Source organism: Anabas testudineus, chromosome 5 (assembly GCF_900324465.2).
Source record: "Anabas testudineus chromosome 5, fAnaTes1.2, whole genome shotgun sequence".
NCBI classification, from domain to species: domain Eukaryota; kingdom Metazoa; phylum Chordata; class Actinopteri; order Anabantiformes; family Anabantidae; genus Anabas; species Anabas testudineus.
The window spans coordinates 17,336,582-17,352,467 of NC_046614.1; positions in this window are offsets into that span (position 1 = coordinate 17,336,582).

Consider the following 15,886-nt stretch of genomic DNA (forward strand, 5'->3'; position numbering starts at 1 on the left):
TTGCATGAGAGAAGAAATGTCTTACTTTTTAATGTTAATGATCACTCAGTCTAAAATAACTGTGCAGAGGTGGTGGAATGATCCACTTGGTCGTTACAAGTCGTAATAGATCCTTAGGTTCATAGTTTTCGACGGGTTTTAAATCAAATGTAGACGAATTACAGACTTGATCAAATGACAGTGAAAGGTTCCACAGTCCTTGTTGTTTAATATCATACCTATAGGTGCAGTTTGAGACTGCGCACAGCACAGGTTACTTTCCTTGGGCGTTGGACGACTCCCCGAACGTGCGATATGCTATTTGAAGCACGTGTTGGCACAGCATTACACAGTGTTAAAAAGTAATACAACTTTGCAAGGTGTCAAACTGCACTTATGGATGTGCAGAAAGTGACGCATCCCTTATCAAGAGTACAGGCTCTGCATCATCTCATTGACCCACCACATTCAGAATCACATTTAGCATCCCGTCGAAGAGAAAATCCATCTTCCCTGAGCCAGCCGCCGAGCAATGTAGCAATGTGTGAGGAAAAATAATAACATAAAACTATATTAGAGATCCTCTTTGCCTAGCAGAGAAGGTATTGATTTTTAGAGCAATGTTTCAGAAAGTCTCTTCACGGACCATTGCTAATGCTGGTTCTTCTCCCACACCTCAAAGCAACAAAGCATTTTGAGTTTTTTCTACAAAGCTTAGGGACCTGATTTATTTTTAGTTTTTTTTTTTTGTTTGTTTTTACTCCCTCGCTGTCTGTCTGTCTCTATTTTTGTGACAGACAGATGTGTGCGAGCGCGTGTGCAGTAGCATGAACGTGTATCAAATCTCATATTTCCTGATAGAACATCTGAAGCGTTAGATTAACGTCCTGACACGTTTCTTTTAATAACTGCTGCAGCAGAACGCCCTGTTTATTTCCTTCCATTTTTCACAGAGGCACCAAAATTCAATTATCTAATCTGATTCGTACAATTATTAATTTCCATTACTCATACATTCAAAATGACTTCTCAATCTTGCGAGAAACAAAATGGTGTCTTTTTTTCTTTTTCTTTTTTTTTTAAGTGGAAAGTGTAATGAGATATGGTGATGGTTGGAGATAGGCTCAGTGCTGGGCAGGGGTTGAAGTTAAGGATGAGACAGACAGGTAGGGAGATGGGAAACGGTTTCCTGTCTGGCACCATTAAACCATTCACTATTTTTTTTGGCAGCTGGTGTTTATATGCACTGAGTGCCAAAAAGACACCACAGGGGAAGACAGTGGCAAGATATTGGCAGCCTGTTACCACATTACAGTACATAGATGTCTCTCTGTGTGTGTTTTTACCTCTGTCTATCCGTGAGTGAGGAAAGGCAAAGGGGGACTGAAAGTGCTGCGGTGTATTTGTGATTTCATACTTGTGCAAGAATACATTAAAGATGGTGATCACACACACACACACACACACACACACACAAACACCAACGTAAAGAGAAAGACAAGTTTACTGAGTGAGTCCTGGGGCCCAATATGTGTGTTTGAGAGAGAGAGAGAGAGAGTGAGAGTGAGTGAGTGAGGGAGAAAAGGCTGGAGAGAAGACTGCAGGGTTGGAACCAATTAGGCCAGGAGAGGCTCCCTCCACCTGCACAGTGAGGCCCCCAGGGGAGAGCCCCAGTGACAAGATGAGGGATCATCATCATTACCATTATTTATTTGCTAAGCAGAGGCCGACTCTGGGGCCAATCCTAATAGGATTCACGAATTACAATGAGCATCTTGCTTTTGGGGCAGATAGGATGCTCGAAAAGCAGAGGAGGGTTAGTGCACGGATAAAAAGGGAACACACATTTGGAAACATCAGCTGCAAATGCGACTGGCTTGTGCTAAAATAAACAGCTTTCAATCAATTGTCCAGCCCTGTTGTAGGCTTCTAACCTTTCATCTGTGATGTATGTGGTACGGTGTGCTTGCACGGCTCGGTAAGAGGTCGGCTGAGACCGACCTTGGCCTCAGTGCTACTATCTTTACTCTTATATGTGTTAAACATCGGTGGATCTCGTGTCATGTGTGCAGAAATCAAAGCAACACCAGGTAGATTGTTGTGTTGGTATTAATATTCACACTGTTCTGGTCATATTCCTCCTTCTATTGGAAATTGGGAAGATGAAAGATGAAATGAGGGCTGGTTTTCCCACAAACTCCTCATAAGATAACTTTTTGCTGCTCTAACTGACACATTTTGTATTTTCACTGGTACAACTTTCTATGTATTCCTGTATTTTCTATTTCACCTGCACCACAAACTATTAGAGGGAGACGATGTTACATATTTGAATTACCCCTTTCAAGGTTTTCTGATTTCTTCTTCTTCTCTTTGTAGAGGATTTGGGAGACCTTTGGTCCTGTGGGTGCTACAGTTAATCACCTATAAAATAATGTAACTATTTGTTTTAATTTTTATAATTCAGCCTTTTTACTGAGTGTAAGCTAATTCCTTTACTTATGATTAGTTCTATGATGAACCACTCTGAGTGAAAGCCTTTTAAAGTCTTTCAGTTATGCAATCCAGTCGTATGAGGATGTTTTTATAGCCTATAAAGAAAAGGAGACCACCACTTTGAAGAGCATGTGCTATGGAGAGGGAGACATTACAACTAGTAGACATTGAAATGACTGTGAACGACACATAGGCTGCTTCATTGTGACTAGATACATCAGTGTTGGGGAAGCTGCTTTGAAAGTGCACTGTAAGCCCAGGAGTTAGCAGAAATACTAAAACTGCCAAACTACAGTGGGCATGTGATATGAAATTCTAACAAAATACAAGAGTCACTTATTTATCACAGGTGAGCTGATATTCCAGCTTCCTGATACAGGACAGGTAGTTTATCTAATCTGTCTTTGGTTTGAGTAGTAAACTAAAAATGTAATTTAACTACTTGAATCTCGATGAATGTATGAACACAAACAATTGTTAAAAGTTCGACTGCATGTGCTTCATTACTCCTCACATATGTTAAATTACTAAATGTAAGTGGTGGAATGTAACTGAGCACATTTACAAGTACTGCACAAAGGTTCAGATTCTTTATTATTATGAGTATTACTCATAATATTGCTTTGTACTTTTACTTCATTACAGAGAGAAATGTATTACATTTGACTCTATTACAGCACAGTTTTAGTTTTTAGTTAATTACATATAGTGTTTTTTATAAATCAAACTACCAACAAAGCAGAAACAATAAATTCATTGACTGATTAATCAGAAAATGTACTTGTTATTTGATAATAAGCTGATTGGTCTCATTTACAGTTTTGAGGTTTGGACGAATGAGAATGCTTCACTTTAGGCTCGAGGTACTTGAGATGGCATTTCTCATTTTTCTGAACCATAAATAATGGTTTGATTTAATGGTTGATAATGGTTTCATTTGATAAAATGACAGCCTACTCGCCATATGGATTATTTATTTTGGATTATAATAAATATTATTATTATATTATTATTTTTATTGGTGTTATTATTATAAATAACAACAACAACAATAATAATACAGCATTTTAATACAAACAATAATATTCATAAAAAATATATAAATATATAATAAAACATTTTAAAGTTTCCACTTTGTAGAGGGGTTTCCATAGGATTGTCTTAAGGTGTGCATGAGCAGAGCTTCGTGAGACTGCAGCAGCTGAAGACATGAGGTAAATCAGCCGAGTTCAAACTTAACAAGGCGTCATTTTTTTAAATTTTCATTTGTGAGCAATCAGCTGCTTTTGTGTCTCCGCAGTTCATTTCTACAAGGCAAACATCTCTAATCTAAGACTATACACTGTTTGTAAATGTCAAGGTGACACTAAAGAAACTACAAATGACCACCGAGCGACGAGTTCTCAGTTTTAATCGACTGATTGTTGTCTTCCTGTGTTAGAGATCCCTGTTAAAACTCTGATGTCTAACTAAACCAAATGTCCACACTAAATCTAATTGTCAGCAAATATGTTGTTCCAGTAATAGTTGAAAACATAGCTTTAGATTACCTCAGACATGACAGTACAAAAGGCTGATTACTGCAGAGCTTCCAGACAAACTTTACCTGTGCACTAGTGAATGGAAGGATATCCTTTCACTGCAGTGTTTCATCACGGACGTTTGCTGTCTGCAAACTAAACTTGTTTGTTACAGACGCATTTGTGTACAATGTATGGCCATTCATGGTGTGTGAAGCAGAGGTGTAATATTACACAAGAATGATCTTTATTCAAATAACAGTGAAATAACAACGCCCAAGGTCACTCGTAATCTGAATGCAAATGAGCAAAACCAAAGACACAAGATATAGAAAAATGGCGTCAAGTTATACTTCCGTTGTGACTACAACCATCAGATCATCTGTTTATGTGTCAGCAATTTTAACTTTGATCAATGTGTGTGTCCTTGTTTTTGCACACTGGGGTTGGTTTGCATTGGAGAAGGCAGTTTCTGTGTGTGTGTGTGTGTGTGTGTGTGTGTGGATGCTGTGGCTGCCTGTGATTCAGGTGTTGTGGAAGAGTGACTATAGTTAGTCCATAACTCATGATGCTCTCCATTCAGAAGACACCTTAGGGCCCACATTACACCCAGTGAGACTCAATCACAGCCTACGCGAAATCGATAATCCTGGAGATAGTTGGTGGGAGGGAGAGACGGGAGGGAGGAGGAGAAAAGGAGACAGAAACTCCAAAGGAGGAGGGAGAGAGAGAGACGGGGAGAGAGGGAGAACAGGGCCAGGATGGGAAGATGAAATATGAGGGCTGGTTTTCCCACAAACTCCCAAAGGCCCCTTTGCTGACTGTGTTTTTATTTGAGGATGAGAGGACATTGTTGAGGTGAAAGGAGAGAAAAAGAGAGACATAGACAGAGAGGAGAGAGGAGAAAATGACTGAAACTGAGTCAAAATGGAGAGAGGAAGTCATGTAGAGCAGGTAGGGATATACAGATGCAACAAGGTGTCTTCTGCACACAATGCACACAAATAAACCCCCAATGGATATTTCACTCAGTTTCTGAATTTCAGTTTTGACTCAGCTTGCTCAGAAGTGCAAAGTCATTTTGTGGTAGTTTTATATTTTATAGTTTTATGCAGTAGAGGTGTGAAATACACAATGTCAATACTCAAGTGGAAGTGCAAGAAAAAAGCCCCACTACATGTAATAGTACCCTTAAATGTTTCTACTCAGGTAAAAGTACTAAAGTTCAAAATACTCACTCTATTCAAAAAACATTTAACTCAGTTCTCAAAATTTTGCACCTTTTGCTTTTGTGCACTGGTTTAATGTTCAGAAAGTAACACAGTGTCTCTATAGAAAGTGCAGTGTGAGCTTTGGGAATATGGGTGCAGGCCCAGTTTTCTGCACTCACATAGTGTACTGAGCTGAGGTCGTGTTGTGAGGTGTTCGGGTACAGTACAGTGTGTGGGTCGTGTGTGTGTTTTGAACTGCAAAAAAACAAAAACAAAAACAAAATAAAGGAGGTATGGTATGAACTGATTTACATTTAGTCATTTAGCAGACGCTTTTATCCAAAGTCAAGAAGAAACAACATCAAAGCAAAGTGCTATCACAAAAAGTGTGTCTGTTTCAAGAGATGTGAGAAACTGATCTGTGGTTCAGACAGTGAGGTCTAAACTGAAATGTGGATTTGGAGAATTGTTAAACCCCCAAAATGATAATACATAAAAAGCATTTGGAAACTTGTTGTCTACTTACCTTTGATATTTACTTCTTTAGTTTTTATTTTTAAAAAATGGATGACATGGAGGGGAACCAGAGGGAGTAAAGCTCTGGTGAAATTCAATCGTAGGCTGGTGGGAGCTGGCAGGACACTTTCTGTAACAATCTGTGAACACAACAGGGCAACATCAACAGGTTGGCTCAGAGATGGGCTGCAGAAAACAGCAGAAACTCTCCATCTGTCTCTTCCCTTTTCTTGCTGTGTTTGCCCGTCTCTCCATCACCCCTGCGCTCTGTCTTTTCAAACTCACTCCCTCATTTAGTTTCATTCACACCCTATGACTCTCACTCCTGCACCTCCCAGTCTCTTCGTCCCTCTTTCTTTCTCTTCACCATCCCTCGCTCTTCCTCCCCCTCCTCTCTGAAGCCTCTTCTCTCTCTCTCTCTCTGCGACTCGCTGTTGTTTTTGAGTGATGTGCGGCTGATGGCGAATGCTGGGTGATGACAGATGGATGTGACAAGCAGATGGTTTTGCTTGTCGTCTCTTTAATCACACAAATTCAGTCGGCCATGAAGTCGGAGCTCTGTCTTGTCAAAGCAACACAAAGTGGAGACAAATTTATCCAGTGCACCATAGATTTTGATACAGAAAACGTGTAGGCATTTGTGAAGAAAGAGGCTAAATGTAAATGGGAGTGTACGCGTTGAGGTTGGCTATGATATTGTTTTGATGAGCATTGACTACTGCTTGGTTGCATGGTGAGAAGCTGAACTTTTAATTTGACAGCTGTGAAGATGTAAAGTTGGGCCGCGCAGAATAAACAATTGCCCTTGTCATTGACATTCTGCAATTGCTTGACATTATATGCTGAGTGCATTTTTATTACAAATGCAGTGATATGCTAAATATGCTGGTATGGACATGCAGAAGATGGTGCAACTACACCTGTGATTGTATTCGAGTTAACAGCATTCTGACCCACAAACTGGCATAGATGGATAATACAGATAAACACGTAGTATAATGTTCATTTATGTCATGATAACAAGCAGTCAAATTAAATCAGCCACTAAAATAGCTGACAAATCAAGTTCCTTATTCACATTACAAAATCGTACATATACAAAGTTCCCAAAATGCTATCCTGCTTAATAATTTTTATCTGTCCTTATGACTAGTTATATGCAAAACAGATCACTGTGGCATTTAATGGTCCAGGAAAGTCTCTCTACCATCTTATGGTAACTTTTATACGGTTATGCCACATCCCACAGTATGCCATTGCTTTTTAACCAATGAAAAAGTCAGAGGGCAAATTAAAGTGATGTCCACTAAGTTACCAGTTCATTTTACTCACTTCTAATATCTAATCTAATGATTGTCTAATGGAAGATAGTAGTTCTGCAAATCAAAACAAGTCTTTGTGACACTTGCCACCTTCCGTGATTGCTGACTTGGCTGACACTGATTCAACTCTACGGTAAATTTGTTGTTAGTGGAGCCGTTGGATTGTATTAAATTGAGTTGTGCTTCTAATATTAATTTCATTCATGCACCTAAAGACCAGAGATAATTTTAGAAACACTTTTGACATTATTCAACCCAACACAACACCAACAACAACACCACTGCATTAGCGATAACTATATTTGTGGAATCAACACCTTGCTGACATGGCGTGAATAAAGAATTGGCACCATGAGCTTCACAAACACGAGAGTCCACTTGCATGATGTTATGCATTCAGTTTGGATAAATAGGGAGAAAAGGTAAACATAAAAATAAGAAAGTTTTAAACCAAATAAGACATCTGGACACATTAAAAAACAGAAAGCCACAAACACCTACTGTAGCCAAAATGGTTTCACTGGAAAACAGGGGCTTTGCAGAGTTTTCAAATGGGAGACGTAATTAACACCTAAATGAACAACTCAGCAGAATAAGCTGGCAATTGTCTGATAGGGTGCAATGTTGAGCACATACACATGCACACGAACAGCTCACAACACACCCACAGAAACGTTTCCCACACTGGTGTAGTCTATCTTCTCTCTGATAAGAAGACACTGCCAATGATTTCTACACTGGTGTAGAGATAAGTCGACATTAGTCTATCATTTCCCTCCGTCTCTCGCTGCTTCTTTTTCTGCTCCCTCCATCCCGTCACCAGCCCAGTTCTTTGCCTCGGTGTCACGACTACCATAGCTCTTAATCTCAAGGTTAGGCTGGCAAGGTCAAATTGACTTTAGATTAATTAACTGTCAATTAAGGGAGTAATTGTTTCATAATGCGGTGTGCCCTCGAGACAAGGTGTGTGTGAGCGGGGCCAGCACTGTCAGAGCTGGTTTAAGCCGATAAGGTGGTGAATGAAACCTCTCGGAGAGATAGGGAAGAGAAGCGACACAGGTGTATGTGTCTGTGTGTGCAGCTGAAAGACCCGTAAGAGGTATATGGTGATGTGGGAGAGAAAGAGACCTATAATAAGAGAAATGAGCGGTACATCCTCCATTATCCCCTAACAGCAGCACTGCTGGATGCCACACTCTCCTCCGCTGCCATCAGGGTGCAGCAGGTCGCCCTGAGGTGGCTCCACGTATGTACAAGCAAACATCAACACATAGTCACAGGCTCACACATCTGCGGTAGCCCCATAGGAACAAAATCTTTCATACCGAGGTTGTATTCCTTACTGAAGTCAACATTCATCAGCACAAAGAGAGGCATATGAATGGCTGTCTCCACCATCATACCCAGCCGAGGAAAGGTGAGAAGAGCTGCAGAGAGGGAGACAAGTGATGGAAATAGAATGGAAATGAGAAATGGAGGAGGAAAAACAAAACTAAAAAGAAAGCAGACATGAATAAAAGAGAGACGGGGAGAGGCCGTGCAGTGAACGTTGATGAAATGGTGATTGCATCTTGCTTGCTAATGGTTGGCCTGGAGGGTTGTCAGAGAATGACATGCAGCTAAGCTCTTCTCTTTGCATTTGTTTCTCCTCTTCTTAATATCACCATTGAGGTTTGCAGACAAACCGCAGAAGACAAATCGATGAGAATCCAACAATTTGCTAATTGTCTAAAAACAGCAAACGTCGCACATAAGAAATACTTGTGTGTTTTTTTATTCCCCTGAGGGTAATGTCACATAGCGCCACACCTTAAATGTACTTTAAGCATTGTATTTACTCTACGGTGAGTAAATACGCTGTAGACGGATGTTTATTTTGTATGTGAATATATAGTTTGCAGTAACTAAACACCTTTAAGGACAAAAGAAAGTCTTAAATCTCATAGAGAAGCTCTGTTATTATCAACTAACCCAGTTTGGTTAATTATCGATTGATTGCACTGAGTAGACAAATTACACTTGAAAAAGCACCCGAATGATTACTGGGATCCAGTTGATCCAGTTGAGCTCACTGTACATCAGACAGGAGAATACTCCACATTAATCCATTTCAATTACAGGATGTATCTGTGAGCTTGTAATTGATTGTAGAGACTGGAGACTCTTGGTAATCAACTGTGAACTGTGTCCGTACATGGTTTTCTATCAAGTGTTTTTAATTGTTTTCCTCTCTTGCTGGATTTTGCATTTTCCCTGAACTATTGAGTCACAGGAGTGATTACAGCTTACCCTGCATATTGATTGAAAAGACATCCTGTTTTCTGTTTGGAAGTCAAACATATGGCCTGCTGTGTCCACGCGAGGCACTTGAAACAACTGAAGTGCAGTCTTGATGGAGCCGCTGGAAACTGATGGAAGCAAGCGGGTGTGTGAGGATGGATGGATGGATAGATGATAGACAAATGGATGAATGATAGGGAGATAAATGGATGGGGAGATGGATTGCTGGATGGGTGCACAGATGGATGTGTTGATGGACTGATTATCTGAAAGATGGAGGGGAGGCAGAAGAATAGTGGAATGGACTGGGTGGATTGCCATCAGATGAGCTGATGAATAAATTGGCAGACAAATAGGTAGATGGCCAGGGAGAGATTGATAGGTGCTTTCCTCAGTGGGCCACCTGCATCCTCAGCATTTAGAAGAGGGTGGAGAGCAGATACTCATCTGTAATAAGCGTAATGGAGCTCAAAATAAACTCACCAACAACTCTATTTCTGTCTTTTTTTCCCCTTCACCCTCTCAGCACATCCTCACACCCTCTCACGCTCTCAGTACAAACATTTCCCATGTAGCTGGCACTCCATTTTGACACTTTTTTGAGGGACTACACATGCTCCGAAGTGGAAACAAGCTAGAAAGAGCGAGGGGGAAAATGGGCCATACTTTATAAAAATAACAGACCATACAGCCAAACGCCCATTTCTTTCGCATCGGTCTCTGTCCAAATCATAGGCATGGTTAGTTTTCCTTGAAGCTTTTGTTTATTGCTGGTGAAATAAAGAACTTTGTCTGTATTTTGTGGAGTAAAATGCAAGTTTTGATCGTCTGCAACTGACTATAATTTTCACTCTATCAGCTGATCTACCAACTGCAAATAAAAAAAACTTAAGAAGCTTCAACTAGATCATTTTTTTGCCTTCTTGCACCACTTATCTTTGAAATACCACTGAAACAAAATTGGCTTTGTTCACTAATGTGTGCCTGTCTGTACATGTCTCTGTTCAACATGTTGAATGTGCATATCCAGTACTACCCTTATGTGTGAGGATAGGCATGTACCTGCGAAGCATAAAACACAATAGGGTGTTTATGTTCATATTCTCCCGGCATGTTTGTCAGTTTTCTGTTAGATTCAATTAGGAGGCTCAGTGCTCGCTCAACAGTGACAGTTAGCAGCATAGCATAGTCTTGTCATTCTCTCCTCTCCCTCATTTAGCTGTCCTCCCTCAACAGATGGGTTGGACAAACATTGGTGGCTCAGTGTAAAAAAAAGTAAATGGTGAGTGTAGGTGTGTGACTAGTGTGTGTACTTGTGTGCATTTCCTAAAAGCCCACATGCAATTTGTTTTTCTCTTGAATTTTCTTTTGTTTATGTTAATCACATGTGTGTATATGTGCGCCGTGTGTCAACAGGTGGCAGTGGAGGTGGTGTCGCCATCAGCTCCGTACTCCACGTCTCTCACTCTCTATCTCATTTAATAGTCATCCCGGTGGCGTCTGCATTCAAAGCCACTCATGCTAATGTGTTTTTGGGAATAAGGCAGATTGTTCTTTAACCGATTTACATTAGCTTTATTGATCATTCTTCGCTGCAAATAACTGCGCAGATAACTGTTATCTACTGGCAGAAAATGCAGGACGTACAGATGGGCAGAAAAAAAGTGAAGTGTCTGCAGAATGGCAAAGGGAAATAAAAGAAGAGAAATCAATAGGACATAAGCAGTTTTACCTCACTGGAGAAAAGTTCAGGAAAACAACCCAGTGCCAGTCTGCAAAAAGGTTTGAATCATTCAAACCAGTGAAACGTTGGGACAGTTGAGACAGTTCAGTCCGTATTGTCCACTTGTCCATGTTAGAGACGTGTTCGCTAGTTGTGGCAAAATTATAATAATATTGTGTTTTTGTGTTTACTGTTAGAAAACTTCAGTTTCCCTTACTGTACTGGAGGTGTTCAGGTTTTGCTATGTTGACTAACCCTATAGGGTGTATTATTTCCAACTCTTTCTTTCTATATTTTAAGTGGTGGCACTGGCAGATACAGATCTTTAAAAACATATGAGACATATGTGACAGAAGTAAAGATTGATGGACATGAACTGTGTGGTTCAAATGTTTGTCTTCACCTAAGTCTTTGGTATTGCTGAATGACAGAATGGTGCCGGTGATCGACAGAGACCCTGTAGAGAATACACTGGGCTTCTACAATACTGAGAAATGGACTGTCAAAGCAAAACCTGGAAGCAGTTTTGTTGTTAGTTGTAGTTTACATTCTACAACTGAATATTAGCACCCAGGAAGCACATATGAAATATTATACATAAATGTGATTTATGCAGCTCAGTTTTTACCAATGATGGTGATGGGTTTTCTGAAAAGCAGTTAAAGTCACGTATAGAGAATAATACTAATGTTAACATGGGAGCTGAATGTTGGAATACTACATAGTACAGTTTTGACAGATGACTACTACTCACTCTTTTGAAATCTTTTGTGAAATGAATGTGCAGATCGTGTATAAAACATGGTTGGTCTCCTTCATGTCAGCCAGTTGAACGCTTCACACGTGAGCACCCCATGAAAAAGCAGGGACAAATGGAGGTGAGCTGTTTCCCCACTAGTTCCACCATCCTGTTTACATAATCTACAAGTCTGATCAGCTTTTCTACCTTTAATATGGTTACATCATTTTTACTGCATAATTTTTTGCTAGGGCGCTGCAGGTGTTACAGGTGCTACAGGAGTGAGAACAGCCACGCGTCTGATGGGTTCTGATTTATTTTCCTGTATGGAATAAAATGTTCTGTCAAAATACATTCATTTCTGTAAAAGCTGCTAACAAGGTGTGTGAATTAATTAACACATGGAGCTCTTTGGCCCACCGTTCCACCATTCATGTTGCACCGTGGACTTATATTTAATACGAATTTCCTTTTTTCCTTCTCACTTTTACCTGTTTGATATTTTGGTTTCTGTATATAAATGCGACTGCAGTGAAGGGGAAGGAAAAGCACAGAGGGGTGTGTGTGTGTCAATCATGGTCCAGCAGAGTCATACAATTTTTATGAGTAGGATCACTCAGATGTGTGCTTACACAGCTCATGTACACAGTATCATACTGTATCTGTATAGTGTATTTGTGCTGTATTGAGAATAAATCTAAATGCACATTTTTTTATTCATGCAAATATGCACAGCACATAAATTAGCTATAGTGGTTGTCGTACAACATGGAGCTGTCAGTGTTTTACTTTGTACTGCATCTACAACCTCTACAGGTCTACATGTGTGTGGTAGTTCCTTTCCTTCACTACACTCTGACTGTTCCTGCAGGCTGCTGGTTCGATCAGTCTCTTCACTTGCTATCACTGAACTATTTGTTTCATTGGGCCTCCTGGGATCACGGGAGCATGGCAACCAAATGTGTTATCCTCTCCCAGGCTGATTTAATTTCAGATGTTATTTATTCACTTGTGGCGTTTCTACACCTCCTGCACAAGAACAACAATTTCCTCTAAAGAGACGCTGTGTAGGCTAATGTCTAAAGTCACATACCTTGCCTTGTGCTAACACAAGTAAAACATATTTAAGATAAATTTTGTAGTTGCTGATGTTAAACCTAAAAAAAAAACTGTAGGTCTGATTGTTGGCATTTTATAAAAGAATGTAAAAGTATTATTTACAGTAAATGAAAATGAACTGTTAAATTACAGTTCATTGACCCTTTTTTTCTAGAACTATAATGTATTTGTATTTTTTACATTTGGGAGAATGAATTCACATGAACAGCAAATGTGAAGCTGGATCTGTTCTTTTTCTTCATCCATACCACAAGTTTTAGGTGAGTAGGAATTGTCAGGTGACAAATAAGCTTTGAGTGGGACTTCATTTAAGAAAGTGAACTTACTGAGTTGTTGGTAGTGTTTGTGAAAAGTTACAGTAAAAGTTGAGAACAACTCATGTCTCTCTCTCTCTCTTTCTATCTCTCTGTCTCGCTGGACTACGAGGATGCTTTGGTAGATTAGTTGTGTACTTCACTCACAAATACCATTTAATGATGGTTTGCTTTTTAGACAGCGGTAACTGTACATTTTACTGGCAGCAAAAGGATGTAAATTTTACCGTCATTTAATGGCAACACTATACTGTAGTTATATATTTTTTTTTTTTTCAGGAAAAATAGGATACACCAGTGGTATCCCCTGTCCCTGTTGAGAGTTTTTCTTTTCTTCCATGGATAGAAAAGAAAAGACCTAAAGTTCTATTGGGTTCTTGCCCCAAAGGCAGAGCAATCAGTCAGGTTTGTGTGTGAGGAGAGACAGTCTGACCTTCACAACCACGGGACTGCGAGGACACAGCAGGATGCAGGGAGGGAGAGAAATGGGAAAAAGAAAACAGAATTTGGATGCCAAATGTCAAAGGAGATAAATATGTTGAATGTTGAAAGGTAATTGAAAAAAATTGTGAGGACTTTTAGGAAACAAAGCAATCATCAAGATCAGAAACAACCTAAGACTGTTCAACTTTCTAAAAGCCAAGAACTGAAGAAATGTTGGTCTGTGTTAGCAGGAATTTCCAGTTTGCAGGTGGCAACAAAACGTGGCAGGGCTTTGAGAGACGTTGTTGGCTGGCAGCTTAATCACTGCTAAATTTGGTAGATTTCCATCTCATTTCTCTTTTTATTAGCTTTTTTTTCAATGGAAATGTCTGATACACAAAGCTGAATGAGAGTTCCAGTATTTTATTTCCATGGTGACTTACTAACTATTTAGCATTTTACTTCAACATTGTCTTAATGAACAAATCAGTGAATACTGTACACGTGTCACCTGTCACACTGTCACTACCGCTGTGTTATTTCTCCTTCACCCTGTCCTGCTGATATGACTCTCCAAGGTCTCATGTCAGATCATTGAAGTGTCTGACCTCAACAACCTGGTGGCAGATTAGTTTGCAACTGTCCATAAGTCACAGAGACAACATCATCAGCATCTTAGTTCAAAGTGACACCTGGCAGCCACATAGAAAGCCTCTGTCATCTCAATATCATATTTTTAAAACAAAGAGGTATGAACATGGATCATATACAACAAAACCTTTACAAGTATGATTCAGCTTTTAATACAGAGTTTAAAAAAAGTCACATCTTCTAGTCCTCACATGCCAGTCATGTCCAGGATTGCCATATCAGTATTTATGCAGTTGTGACCTTACCCTCTTGTAACCTCCTGATCCTCTTCAGTATGTATAGTTTACTGGCTGGCTGTCCAACACCAGATAAATCACATTTGATCTGTTCTCTCTCTCTCTTGTTCCCTCATGTCCCCAAATACCACTCTCCAGAGAAGAAGTGTGAATACCAACTACAGGCAGAGTCACGATGGACTGACGCCGGCTTGACAGAATCAATGGATCCTACTGGCAGGACAGGCACGAAAACAAGTGCAGAGTAAGGTGTTTGTTCATGTTCTGTCTATCTCCTTCTGTACCTGTGCATACACTGTTTGTATAGAACAGAAGGGTGACAAATTATAAACTAAGAAGTGTCTTACTATAGACTTTCACCAGTATCAGGACCAGCGTGAGTGCTCCTTAGAGTTGACAGGTGGTGAGATGAACATGATTCTTCCAAAGACATTATGTTTGGTGATGATGATGATGATGATGATGATGGTGCTGACAGGCACCATTAAATATACCAATCTATAATCACCCAGATGTGTTGAACAGGTGTTGAGATGTGCTGACTGTAGCATGTGATTCAAATCAGTTTCGTTCTCCACACTTTTATTCGGGGTTATGGTTTTTATTCTTTCATTATAGGGCAGTAGAAATTAGATCTAGTCTCTGCTTGCTATTTACTTACATTACTCTGGCATCCATACATTTTTTTCTACTTCAGCTGATCTACTTTTGATTAAATTCAAAGTAAGCTTAAAATCCACAGCCCACAGTTTATGTAGCAACCTGATTCGATTTCCCATGTTGCTGCTGGAGCAAAGGACGAGAAGGCTTGGCGTCCTAAAGTGATTATTTATCCTTTCAAAACTCACCTATTGTTATAAAGAAAAAAATCCACTGAAATAACTTGGCGTCTCAGGTGTTATGATTGTACATGACACGACTTCTTGATAAGCCTGGAGTCAAGGGCACAAACCTTTCCACATTATTCACCGAAAAGCACCTGCTGCCTGTTTAAAAGTTAAAGTGAGAGCACGTAGGGTTCAGCCGTTTACGAAGAGGGGATGTATGTACCCATTTACCAGCTCGAGTGAAGTTAAAGGAGGTGCTCCCGTGCAGTGGTGGCCTCCGGAGACGCGTGTTGACAGGAAATAATGAATCAGGAGGAACCCTCTGGAGGTTGAGGAGATGAGGGAAAAGACAGAAAGAAGAATGAGGAAAAGGTTCGAGAGGAGAGGAGGGGAAAGATGAGGAAAAAATGTCTACAGGCTGTTGGTGTTAAAGCTCCGTCTGTGCCAGTGTGGCATTAGTGTTGTGTGAGTGTGAGTGTGTGAGTGGGAGTGTGTGTGTGTGTGAATGTTTATTTATTTATTTATTTTTT